The 13,438-nt window shown below is 36.5% G+C and overlaps 1 non-coding gene across 1 annotated transcript; it reads right to left on the bottom strand.

The window, feature by feature from the left end:
• Window positions 1–8,747: 8,747 nt before the first annotated feature.
• LOC125344407 lies at window positions 8,748–8,879 on the bottom strand. The gene has a single exon (XR_007209530.1). It is a non-coding gene; the product is annotated as a small nucleolar RNA SNORA51 (small nucleolar RNA).
• Between the last annotated feature and the right edge of the window lie 4,559 nt (window positions 8,880–13,438).

Genomic DNA, 13,438 nt, shown 5'->3' with positions numbered 1-13,438 from the left:
TACCACTTTCCAGAGTGGCTGAACCAGTTTACATTCCCACCAACAATGGAGATGGGTCCCCTTTTGGCCACATCACCTCCAACATTTGTTATTGTTAGTTTTCTTGATATAGGTCATTCTTACTGGGGTGAGATGGAATCTCAATGTTGTTTTGATTTGCATTTCTTTTATGGACAGTTTAGATAGGCTTATATGATTTTCCCTGAAGGCCTTGGACTACAGTTTTTCTAATTCCATCTCACATGCAGCTGGGATTACAGTTGAAAACTGTGAGGCCCAGCTTGTTGGTTGTGAACCTCTCACTAACATTGCCTAGACTGTTCTAGAATCAGAATCCTCCTATCAGTCCTGCAAGCCTTTGAGATTACAGGCATGAATCACCATACTTGTAACACCTCCCCCTCCATTTTTACCTTATGTAGCATGGAATAATATTCCATTGTTATATACTTTGAGTGTTTCTTGTCTACTCATAGACATTTGTGTTGTTTCTAACTTTTGGTTGTTATGAGTAACCCTGCTCTCTGTTCTTTGCTTTCAATTGTTTTCATTATTTTCCCAGAAGTAAAATTGCTGGATCTTATTTATGGCAACTTTATTCTTAATTTTTTGCATCCCCAAATGGCTAAACCTTTTCATATTCCTACTAGCAATTCACAGGCTTCCACATTTTCACCACCAATTATTTCTAAAGTCTATAAAATTAGGTACTAACACAATAAGATCAAGAGATGATATATCAGTCAGTAATCTTCAGTGTTCATCATTAAGTCAAAGGCTAGGTAGTGAATGCTATTTGCTGTCATTCTAGGTTGTAGCTCTAGATTGCAGCACCAAAACCAGAGAGTAAACCGTCTATTGGAACCCCATTTGAAACACTTGCAGCACTGTGGTCTGCCTTGGAAAAAGAGTTTTTAGTATTCTCTTGAGGTGTTGTCATGAATACTGGTGAGGATGTTGGTGAACTGAGTGGAAGCTTAAAATAAAAAGCCTCTTCGGCCTCATCAAAATAAAATATTCTGTTATGTTAAACATGAACCTTACAATTGGAGTAGCAAAATTAGTTTCCATAAATGCATTAGAACATCATGAATTTATAATCACTATACTAACTGTGGGATGCTTGCCTATTGATAGTTATCTTCGAAAGGTTTTTTAAGGTATGAGACTACAGAAAGAATAGTTTTATCCTTTTTAGTACATTACCTATTTTTTATGAATTTTATAGTTGCAGACATTTATACAAAAGGAATTTTATAATTGTTGGAAAATTTGGGGGAGTCTTTAGTCTTCTTTTCCTCTACTTCATTTCCTTCCCATGAAAACTTATAGTAATGGGTATCCTGTTTTTGGTGTAAAGGTGGGAGATGTGAGTGGCTTAGACTGCCCTAGGACAGAATTATCTACACAAAAATGTTTATATTAGTACAGAAGGGGCAAGAAGTTTTCTCCAGCATCTGTAGGCTGAAGAACTAACTCATTTCTTCCAATAGTGATGGAACAGCCTATTAACATTTATCCATAAATTGGATCATCTTGTTGCTTATTTCAAAGGTTTTGGCTTCTGCTTACTTAATGAGAACTTTAATCCAACAGCCATTCACTAGCTGTGTGAAGAGTTAATGATCCATTCTTAACAACAGGGTTCCTCCAGAATGTTATGAGCCTTGAAATCAATAGCTCTCATTAAACATTAGAAAAATTGACATTCTCAGTTAGAGGTTAGCACTGGTCGATGCTACTACCAGAGGTGGAAGGAAATTGAATGATGAAAGAATAGATATGGACTTCTTGTTGCTTCTGATCATAGGTGAGCTGAGCAATGTGAATATGTATATTGCAGAGCCTTCTTGTCATGCTCTCCTTTGGGGTTCAGAAGTAGTGCCATATGTGGTGGCTTTATTATTCTTAGAAAGTAAAAGCCCTGAGGATGTCCTAAATCATGGGGGTGACATAATACTTCATAAACTAGAAAGGGACTGTGTCTTTTCCATTGTGACTGGCTTGATGTCCACAAGACTAACAATTTATATTCATTTATTTCTAAAAACCAGTAGGCAGTAGAAACCAGTTTGAACAGTTATTTATATCAAATATCTGCAGTTTCCTGCTCAATTCTTCAGATTTTATTGTAGTCATTTGATAGTAGGTGGAATTTTAAAGCACATTACATGAGATGTTTGTATTACATGTGATGATATGCATAATAAATAATAAAATGTTGGCTAAGGAGGAAATAATATGACAATTATATTTTCTGCCAGTAAGATATGCACAATAAATGAGTAACTTCTCTGTTTAAAACGTTCGTCTTGAAAGAGCCTGGCTGGTATGATTCACATTCTTGTGCAGTTCCTTGAATTTGGTTTCCCTCTTTTTCTTTCATGGCATCTGAATTTTCAGTAAGATTTTATTTCCCATGTTCTATTATTTAGAAGTACCATCCCAAAAAGAAAAAAAATACCTTCCAATAAATGGATTATAAGAAATTACTCCACAATTTATCATTTACTTGAATAAGTACTTTGGTTACATCATCTAGTTTAGGAGAACTGTGGGACACTAAAAACAAATGTCATTCAATTTTTCCCACTAATTCAGCATGAGTTCAGAATGCTTTATAAATGAAGCAAGTTTGGTAGGGTCCAACATAAAGAACAAAACATATAGTGGCAAGAGACACAGCCTTGGCTCTGTGTCCTCTCACTTTCGTCTGAGATGAACAAACCTTTCAGTGTATTCAATATCTCTGTGATGCTGCCCACTATCAGACCATCTATCAAGCTGCCAACAAATCAGACCAAATATTGCTATCTGGTGACATTATATTAAAGCCAAATCATGTGGACTTCTCTCCATAGGCATCCTTTCTGAAAATATTGTAGTTCTTTATTTTTTTCCTGGTTACCATTTTCTACCTATTGGCAGTTAGCATTCCAATTCATTTGGAACCTGATTTCAGTGGCCTGAATTTGAAGATCAAGTAGGATAAGACATTTAAATTTTCAATACTTTTATTAAAAAAAATTAGCTACTGCTCCTCACTATACTTTCACACAATTCTAAGTGTTTATAGTTTCTGATTGTGAATCAGACTTTGTTCTCTCTCTCCCTCTCCCTTTCTCCCAATTCTCCCTCTCTCCTCTCTCTGTCTGTCTGTCTGTCTGTCTCTGTGTGTGTGTGTGTGTGTGTGTGTGTGTGTGTGTGTGTGTGTGCCAGAAGTAAGGTTTGAACTCATGGCTTCACACTGTCACTTAGCTTTTTTCAAGGTTGGTGTTTTACTACCTGAGCCATACCACAACTTTCAGCTTTTTTTTGTTAATTATAGCAGAAAGCCCCTCATACTCATCTGCCTAGGCTGACTTTAAACTCTCGTCCTCAGCTCTCAGCTTCCTGAGTACCTAGGATTCCAGGTGTGAGCCAGTGGCATCCAACTCAGACTTAGGTCTTAGTAGTTCACAAGACATGGTTTTGAAGAGTTATTTGACCTGAGATTTCAGTAGCTGTTGCTGTGTAGAGTGTACGGCTGGGCTATCTTACATATGGTATAAAAATCGAAACACCTGGAAATAGCTCTGGTTATTTCAGATTGGCTGTATCTGGTTTATATTACTTCTATCAGAATTTGCATTTGAGGGGCTGGGAATGTAGCTTAGTGGTAGAGTGCTTTCCTAGCATGCATGAAACCCTAGGTTCTATTCCTCAGTATCACATATACAGAAAAAGCCAGAAGTGGTGCTGTGGCTCAAGTGGTAGACTGCTAGCCTTCAGCAAAAAGAAGCCCAGGGACAGTCCCAGGCCCTGAGCTCATCATGCCCCAAATCTGGCAAAACAACAACAACTTGAATTTTAAGTGTTAAACAAAAATTAAAAAATGACATTTTGCATTTGTAAATACCTTAAAGATTCAAAGATGGTATAGAGTGTTTTGACCTAAAGAAGTAGGCATGTGCAATGGATTGAGAAAATGTGGTACATATATACAATGGAATTCTATGCTTCTTTCAGAAAGAATGACATTGCCCCATTCATAAAGAAATGGAAAGACTTGGAAAAAATCATACTCACAGAAGTGAGCCAGATCCAAAGAACCATAGACTCTTTGGTTTCCCTCATTGGGAATAATTAGCACACTTCTAGGATGGTCCTAGCAGATGATAACAATAGTTCAATGGCAATATTCATATGAACACATAAAATGATGCTCAGTGAAATGAACTCTCCAAGTTATTGAAATAAATGGCTTAACTCTGAAAAATGGTATGGAGATTCCTCAGAAAGCTAAACATAGAGCTCCCCTATGACCCAGCAGCCCCACTTTTGGGCATCTACCCAAAAGATCACAAACAAGAACACACTAAAGCCACCAGCAGCACAATGTTTATCGCAGCACAATTTGTCATAGCTAAAATATGGAACCAACCGAGATGCTCTTCAGTAGATGAATGGATCAGGAGAATGAGGTACATATACACAATGGAATTTTATGCCTCTATCAGAAAGAATGACATTGCCCCATTTGTAAGGAAATGGAAGGACTTGGAAAAAATTATACTAAGTGAAGTGAGCCAGACCCAAAGAAACATGGACTCTATGGTCTCCCTTATTGGGAATAATTAGCACAGGTTTAGAATAGTCACAAGAGTCTAATAGCCATGCCTTTATGAATGCATAAGATGATGCTAAATGAAATGAACTCCATGTTATAGAAACGACTGTTATATCACTGTTGTAATTACTTTTAACATACCATGTGAAACCATATCTTCTAATGTTGATGGTCCTCTTGTATCCCCTTCCTGTGGTTGTACCCGCACTATCACTGTATCTTATTTGAGTACACTGGATACTGTATGTACTGGTATTAGAACTAGGGAAGTGAAAGGGAATATCAAAATCGAGAGACAAAGGATAAAAAGACAAACGACTCCAAAAGCAATACTTGCAAAAACCATTTGGTGTAAACCAACTGAACAACTCATGGGGAGAGAGGGAAAGGGGAAGGGAGAATGAGGGAGGCAGTAACAAGCAGTACAAGAAATGTACCCAAGGCTTAACATATGAAATTGTAACCGCTTGGCAATAAATAAGAAAAAAAGAAATAAGTGGCTTATCATTGTTGTTGTTATTTTCAATGTACCATGTGAAATTCTGCCTGTTTCTTTTGTCTTTCTTCCGCATGGTCCTTACCCCTGATGTCACTGTAACTGATTTTGGTACCATGGGTATTTTGTATATGTTTATCGGAACTGGAGAAGGGAAGGGGAACATCAAAATGGAGAGACAAGGTGTAAAAGGGGAACCAATACAATAGTAATACATACAAGACAGTATACTGTAAACCAACTGTACAACTGGGGTGGGGGAGGAATTGGAGAGGGTCAAAGGTGGGAGAAAAATAACGGAGGAGGTAACATGTTTGATACAAAATGTACTCACTGCCTTATGTATCAAACTGTAACCCTTCTGTATATCACATTGACAATAATTAAATAAATTAATAAAACAAAAGTAGACAATGTAGTTCTTAATAACATCAAGTTGATAATGTAACAAAATTCACTTAAGCTATTAGGGTGCATGTGTATATGCTGTGTTGATAAGTATTTGAGATTAGTGATCTCCAAAATGTGGTTCCAGAAGAAAATGTTAGACATTTTAATGTTATTTTCACTATATTATACAAAAGGAATTAATATATACTTGCATTTAATGCCCAGATTGGCACTGGTATCCTTATTCAGCTAATATATCAGAGGGTCTCATGCCAGCCATGGTTAAAATACATCCTAAGAAAAAGGTAAGAATTCTAGAACTAGAAATTTATTTATTTGCTTTCAAAACATTGTGATGCACTTCTGCTTATTTATGTACAGATTGGCAAGAATCTTATTCCCATTTATAATTTAATAAGACTTTCCAAAATAAAATGTGGCCTAATAAGTATTTCTGGAAGATTATGCTAATAATATCGGTACAAATGACCAACAATAAAGCATCAGAGTTGGCACTTCTATTTTCAATATAAGCTTTTTACCAGGTAAAATGCATTGTGATCTAATTACTGTGGAAATGCAATTCTCAAAAACAAAGCAAAAGAAGACAAAATTTTCAAGAAGAATATTTGAAAGAAAAAAACCACATTTCTATCCATTGTCCCTAACTATCACATCTTATCCTAAGTATAAATTTTTGCCCTGGAATATTGATGAATCAAAATAATACAATTTATAGGTGATTGAATGTGTATATATTTGGCTACATGTGTGCATTTCATGTATATGATAAAAAATGGAGATCCCTGATCTAGAGTCTGTGTTTCTTATACCAAGTGTAGTTCTGTTTAGACATTTTTTGTTGATGTTGGTCCTTTGGCTTGGACTTATGGCTTGCATGCTGTCCCTGAGCTTTTGTGCTCAAGGGACACTTTGAGCCAAGACTCCACTTCCAGTTTTCTGGTGCTTAACTGGAGACAAGAGTCTCACGGACTTTCCTGCCTTTCCTGCTGGGGCTGGCTTTGAACTGCAATTCTCAGATCAGCCTCCTGAGTAGTTAGGATTACAGACATGAGCCACCAGTGCTTGGCTGATTAGACTTTTATAGACTTACTGTAAGGACTGACTAGGAGAGAAACCCTCTTTTCAATTTATCATGGTATGTACGTACAAACCTGTAATTATGACATTTGGGAGTCAGAGAAAGGAATATTGTCAGTTCAAGGCCAACAGGGACTATGTAGTGAGTTCTAGCCAGCCTGGGCTATGTAGACTCAAAGAAAGAAACAAAGAAATAAAGAAATAGAAAGTCATTTCTCTCTTCTTACCCTTTTCTAGTATGCTACTCAGCATTAACCCAACTTTCTCTGGTTGTTTTCCTGTTTGGATAGATCCAAACCATTTCAGTATTCCTATCACTCTGCTTCTATATAATGTTTTGTTTACTCATTAATATTTCTCATAACAGTTTTATAGACTGGTTGTTGACACTAATGTATCTCTTCAAAGGAGCTTTGTCCCCTTTTTCTAGAACATAATTGGATTTTAAATAATCCTATAAAGCAGTGACTTCTTTAAGATTAAGGTCAAGTTGTTTTGCTAGTCTACTTTTATTTGCTGAATTGAAAGATAAGTATTATTTTGGACTGACAGCATATTTAAGTCTCTAGTGAAGCTGAATTCTACCAAAATTGAAGCAATGGCAACATATTAACAATAAAGGCATTCAATTAATTGTTTTCAAAGAACTCCAAGGTGTCCTCCAAACAACAAATCTCATGGTTTAGACATTATGAATTGACAATAGAAACAACTCAACCGGTTTTATAAGAAAAAGTAATATATGTAATTTACTGAGTCAGGGAGGTACTGTTCATCAGGGAAGGTTAAGGTGTTATAGTCAGGTCATGAGGTACCTGTATGTTTCTTTGTTACATCTTTCTCTAATGTTGCTTGTGTTCTCACTTATGGCCTTATCAAATGCTAAAAAAGATGGTCATGAACAATTCTAGTGTCCTGCTAGTTTAGCACATATAGAAGGGAAATATTTATTTTTATAATAATTTCTATTGCTGTCTAAAGGTTCACTTTATTGGCCAGGCCCATGTCATCTGTTTTTCTGTTGTGTCAGGGAATGGTAAGTTTCTCATCTAACCCACTTGAACTGAAAATTGTGGTGGTGTTACTTTGTTATGAAATTTTAAGGTTTTGTCAGTTGAGACAAATGGCAGGCTCTTGGTTTTACTGAAGGAAGAACTGAAATGAGAACACATACAGGAGTTTTACCAGACTGAGATTTATTGGTCAGAAAATAAATGTACAAATGCAAGTTCACCATTATAGGAAATTGAAGGCTATTAACCTAAATAAGCTGTCTATTACTCTGAGCTCCTAGGTCCTAGACACTTTTATGTGTAGAAGTCAATGATTTTGTTAAGGATATGTAGCTATAGAGATTTCTTAGAAATGAATGGGCTTTTCCAATAATTGAAGGATGGAAGTGGTTTGTCTAATAAGGTGTCCCTGAGTCAAAGTGTCAATTTGAGGGGAAGTATGTGTATGAAGCTGCATCTACAATGATATATAGATGAGGCTTCTGGCTAACCTGCTGGGTTGGGAAAGTCCTTGTTGGGCTCTATTGCTATGAATCCATGATTGCTCTACCAAGAAGTTTCCCTAACTATGTTCAACTGTTATACCAGGACAATGGGTGTTTGGCAAAATGTACCCAGAGATGATGCTGCATGCTGTTTTCAGCCTCGTTTGGGGTTTTACTCACTTTCCACTTGCCTAGCCCACATCATTATTGCTAAAGGAAAGGGAGATGGTATATCAAAGCAAAGATTGAGCATTACTTAGAATGAATGTAGTTCTTTTGGTACTGATAAATTGCCTTCATTGTTTTAATGGTTGTGTTACCTGTAAGTTTCTAAAAAATATTTTGGAAATAGGGTCTTGCTCTTTGTTCTGTGCAACAGGCATAATGATATGAAATAATATAAGATCTTGTGTTTAACTCAAGTTTATTCTGGCTGTTCATTTTCTCAGACTTTATACAATAAATATCAAAGGGAAAAACCCATGTCTTAGTAGAGAAAATGAGTTCTAAAATATCACTAAAGAAACTATATAGCATCCTTAGGAATTGTCTTACGTTTTTGTAAATGTTTGGAGTGACAACAAATGCACAAGAACTAGTCACAATTATTAAAAAATGATGGAAAGATACAACTTCCCCTGTCATTTTTTAGCTCATGTCTCCCCATTCACAATACAGACCAGGCACAGAGCCTGGACTGAGGTGTATACGGGGTAGGTTTACTCTGCCTCCTCTTTCTATAGAGTCAGTGTAAGAACACAGACTGTGTTAAGCACCCGGAGGCCTCTCACTGTCATTTCTTGAATCAGAAATTTACTATGTCTCCTTCTAACCAACCCATTAGAATGCAGTCCTTCTACAACCATGGCCAGGAAATACATTGTAGTATAGATGATCAAATAAAGCTGCAGGCTTCTGGAATTAGGGGTAGGCTCAGCTCCAGTAACTGAAACTAGTGCAGTACAGCCTTATTTATTTATTTTTTAATCTCTGAGATAGTAAATACATTCCTGCCATTCATTAGGTCCCAGTCAAAGAAGTGCTGAATTAAAATGATGCCATGTAGTTAGCAAGTAGGTATTCTGGCATTGACATATTGTGACAACCTTCTTGGTCTTTCCTGCCAATTGCCAGGGAAAAGAGTGGAGATGGTGGAATGGAAATCATTACTAATGTTTTCATTCTCATTAGTAGAGATTGAACATATTATGATACAAATGTTAATGTATCATGATAATAGTATTATTGACAATTCTCAACAGGAGCTCATGCCTGCCTAGGATGCTGAACACTGCTCCATCCAGTGGCATTTTGCAGATCCCATGAATCAGGTGTGAGAAAGAGGAAGCAGGGTCAAAAGATGAGATTATCGTCACAAAGATTTTTTTCCTGTGGGTTCATACTGTCAATTATATTCTGTTCTCATCACTATTGGTAAAGGAGGGTGACTGGAATTATGAATATGAAGTCTTTGAGCTTTTACATTCATTTGTAACCAAATACCAATTGAGTGACACAACTGAGTTTGCATTTTAAATAGCTTTTGGCATCCTTCCACGACCTAATACAATACAGATAATTCCCTGACAGCTTGCCAGAGATAATGCAATTATCATTGAGTTTCCTTAGACATGTTTTATATTATCTACTTAGAAGAATCCTATTTCCTTGTAATCTAATCTAACTTGGACTTGACTATCTTAAATGAGACAGATAATTTAAAGACAAAAAGATGGACTGGGGGTCGGCTAAGGTGTTTTCTATTTTATCTCTCCTGTAAAACAACATCTTCTGTGTAATCTGTGTCAGTAAGGGAACCTCAACCCACAACTCTTCTTAGGGACTTCTGTTATAGCTTTGAGATATCTATGGACATTTGCAGTTATTAAACTCATGAGAAGAAAACTTGAAGGACTGTTTAATTCATTTTCCTCCCTTTAGTAAGGAATCCACTGGAATTATTCCAGAACTTGCCCCTAATTTAAAATGTCATATAAGCAAAGTCTTTCAGCCTCTGTGCCCCACCCACTAATCCTTACCACTTTTTATTACTCTCTCCTCTCAAGAAAGTTTTTTATAGTTGACCTAAGTGCTCATTATTAGTTGTTTTTTTCATGATAAAAATTTACAATACTTTCTTCTGACTCATGAAGTAATGCCTTATAATTCTTGGAAGCCACAATCAAATCAGTCTGATACTCCCTGGAAAAAAAAATATTTGATTTTCTGTATTGGTTTTGTTTTGTAGATGTTAGTGCTGAATACCTGCTAATTGGCTATCTGCTCCCCCTAGATCCTTCCTGGTTCTCCACATGCTCTGAATTTGTGAAACCTAGAATGTATCCCATTATCACAGTCAAAATATGCTCAGACTGAGATTTCTAGGGATAAGGGACAGTCGGACTGAGAATCATGTTACCAGAGACATTGTCTACAAAAGAAAATAGCACAACATTGTATTTTGGGTGACAACAAATAAGCTTGGAGAATTGCATTTTTTTCACAATGTGGAAAACAGAGATGTTTGTGTTTCTGACTCATTCATATATCACCTCAATGACAAGAAATCTCTCATATTGGTCATGAAAAATAGCTACAATGGCTGTCCTTCCAAGGAAGTTGAATATTTGATGGAGGATGGGGTTTCTATGCTACACTCTCCATCTTTATTTTCTTTTCATTGAGTGGTGGATAGAATTATAACATGCTTCAGTGTCGTCGTCATTTCACACTGGTCAATCAATTATTTGCTTATAAAACCCAGATAGTACTTCTCATGTTTCAGGTACCCTTAAAAGTATTTTGTAAATATTATTTCGTTTAATCTTCATGATGATCCCAGTATGCAGTTACTAATAATAGCCTCATTTCGTGAATAAGGCATATGAGGCTCAGAGTTATTAAGTAAACTTCTGGAGGTGATAATACTAATCTGTGTAAGGAAAGAGGTTGAAACCCAATCAGTTAGATTCCAGAGCTCACCTGCTTAACTATCAACCCTCTATCCTTTTTCTGTCAACCTTGGGCTCTATTCTAATTTCCAAACCTACCTCTTTTCTAAGACTGTCTTGGTTTATTTTAAGCTCTTGTTTCGCCAGTTATCATCTGTAGCTTATCACATATGTACATAATGCAAGATTTGGGGAGGGAAGTGACTGAAAAACAAACTGTATCTAACTAGTAAGCTTTGATTTTTTTTTGGTAAATTTTGTTCTTTTGCTTTTGTTCCACATTCATTATGAGAACAATTTCTCTCCAGCTGCTTAATCAACTGCTTTTCAGATGATCAAGAAGAAAACTTGATGAGAAATGTGGGTGATTTTGTTGATTTACCTGTCTGTCATTGGCATAGGGTGAGATCCCTGAATTATGCTTTGCCTCCATCTCCCACAGTGAATATATACTTGGGACCAGATAGCAGCTCACTTCCAATAAAATCATGGGGTTTTGATAATGGAGGAAATTTTATTAACATACTATTGTCTTGGCTGTATTTCTGACCCAATACCCTGGGACCAAGGAATACACATTCTAACAAGCACAGTCACTGATTCTCTTGCATACCCAAGTTTAAGAGCAACTGAATGAGGGAGGAGGTAACAAACAGTACAAGAAATGTATACAAAGCCTAACGTATGAAATTGTAACCTCTCTGTACATCAGTTTGAAAATAAATTTTTTTTTTTTTTTTTTTTTTTTTTGGCCAGTCCTGGGCCTTGGACTCAGGGCCTGAGCACTGTCCCTGGCTTCTTCCCGCTCAAGGCTAGCACTCTGCCACTTGAACCACAGCGCCGCTTCTGGCCGTTTTCTGTATATGTGGTGCTGGGGAATCGAACCTAGGGCCTCATGTATCCGAGGCAGGCACTCTTGCCACTAGGCTATATCCCCAGCCCCCTGAAAATAAAAATTTAAAAAAATAAAAATAAAAAAATAAACCCTCAAAAACAAACAAACAAAAAAGAGCAACTGCCACAGACATTTTTACAAATGCTCAAGCTGAAGAATTAATGTAGAACTTGTGAGTAAAGACAAATACCTTGACTACTGCAGAGTCTACAGTGGTATGCTGGTAAATGACAATCATCTTCCTAAGTGAAAAAAGAAAATGGATTTACCTCAATTCCCACTTTCCACATTGTAAATTATTCCACCATGGCTCATTGCAAGATATATATATATATATATATATATATATATATATATACACATATATATGTGTGTGTGTATATATGTGTGTGTATGTGTGTGTATGCATACATATATACATACATACATATATATATACACACACACACATACAAAGCTACTGAACTCAGAGTTAAGAAGACAGGTGTGCAATTCTAGCAAGTGAGTACTCCAGCATACTGGACAGGTGAACATGAGAGGGTATGAATAAGAAGAAGGCAATCACATACAATGTGGCAAAGCATTGAATGAAGCTCTAGTGATTAAGTCCAGGTACTTCTTATTTTAAATTTCATTTTCTATGTCTTTGTATACACTGTACCCAGTTTCAGGAAGTCATTCTCTCCAGTGCTTTGACCATCCTTTGGGAGGCCTGGCTTTTTGGTATCCATATCCACAAATATTTTGTGTCATGTTCCCACTCTTCACATGTATGTCCTTTCCTATCTGTAATAGATGGTTACAGAGAAACCTCAATAGAGACAAGTTTCTCAAGTAGGTAACTTGGTAGCACAATGCAGAAAAGCATTGAAGCACAAAGACAAGAGAATGGGTTTCGATATCAGACATCCATGAACTCAAACTCTTCCTCCAACGTTGATATACTTTGTAGAAGACACACCTCGTTAAGCCTCAGGTTATAATGATGTTAAATGAGGATAAAGATGACTCTGTATAGTCTTTGTAAAGATGAGCAAAAATCCATAGAAAATGCTAGACATGTACTAAGCACCTAATTAACTAGGTATAATTTGTTCTGTACCAAAAATGTCTCTCATACTTTTCTTCCTCAAGCATATTGTATTAAAGACATGAGCTACAATGTACAATTCCTCTTGTCAAACTTGAATGCCATTCTTCTATCAGCCCAACTGAAAAGGCAACATTTGAACTTGTCTTTGGTTGCTCATAGCCTTAATCGAAAATTTGATCAGGGCTGCCAATCAGGCAGGAGCTGTCTTTAGTTCTCCTACCTCTTACCAAGCTATAAAAGGTTGACTTGCCTGAAATCCATGTATACATTTTTGCTCACACTCATTTCCATTAGTTCTATAAGTGAATGAGAAATAATATATTTAGAATTAAAATTGTGGCTATGAACTACGGCACAAGAGTATTAAAACTCACTTTCTATGCACTGTGATGTGCTTGAGTGGAA

This window comes from Perognathus longimembris, chromosome 28, assembly GCF_023159225.1.
Source record: "Perognathus longimembris pacificus isolate PPM17 chromosome 28, ASM2315922v1, whole genome shotgun sequence".
Taxonomy (NCBI): Eukaryota; Metazoa; Chordata; class Mammalia; order Rodentia; family Heteromyidae; genus Perognathus; species Perognathus longimembris.
This window is presented reverse-complemented; position numbering and strand designations above follow the sequence as displayed.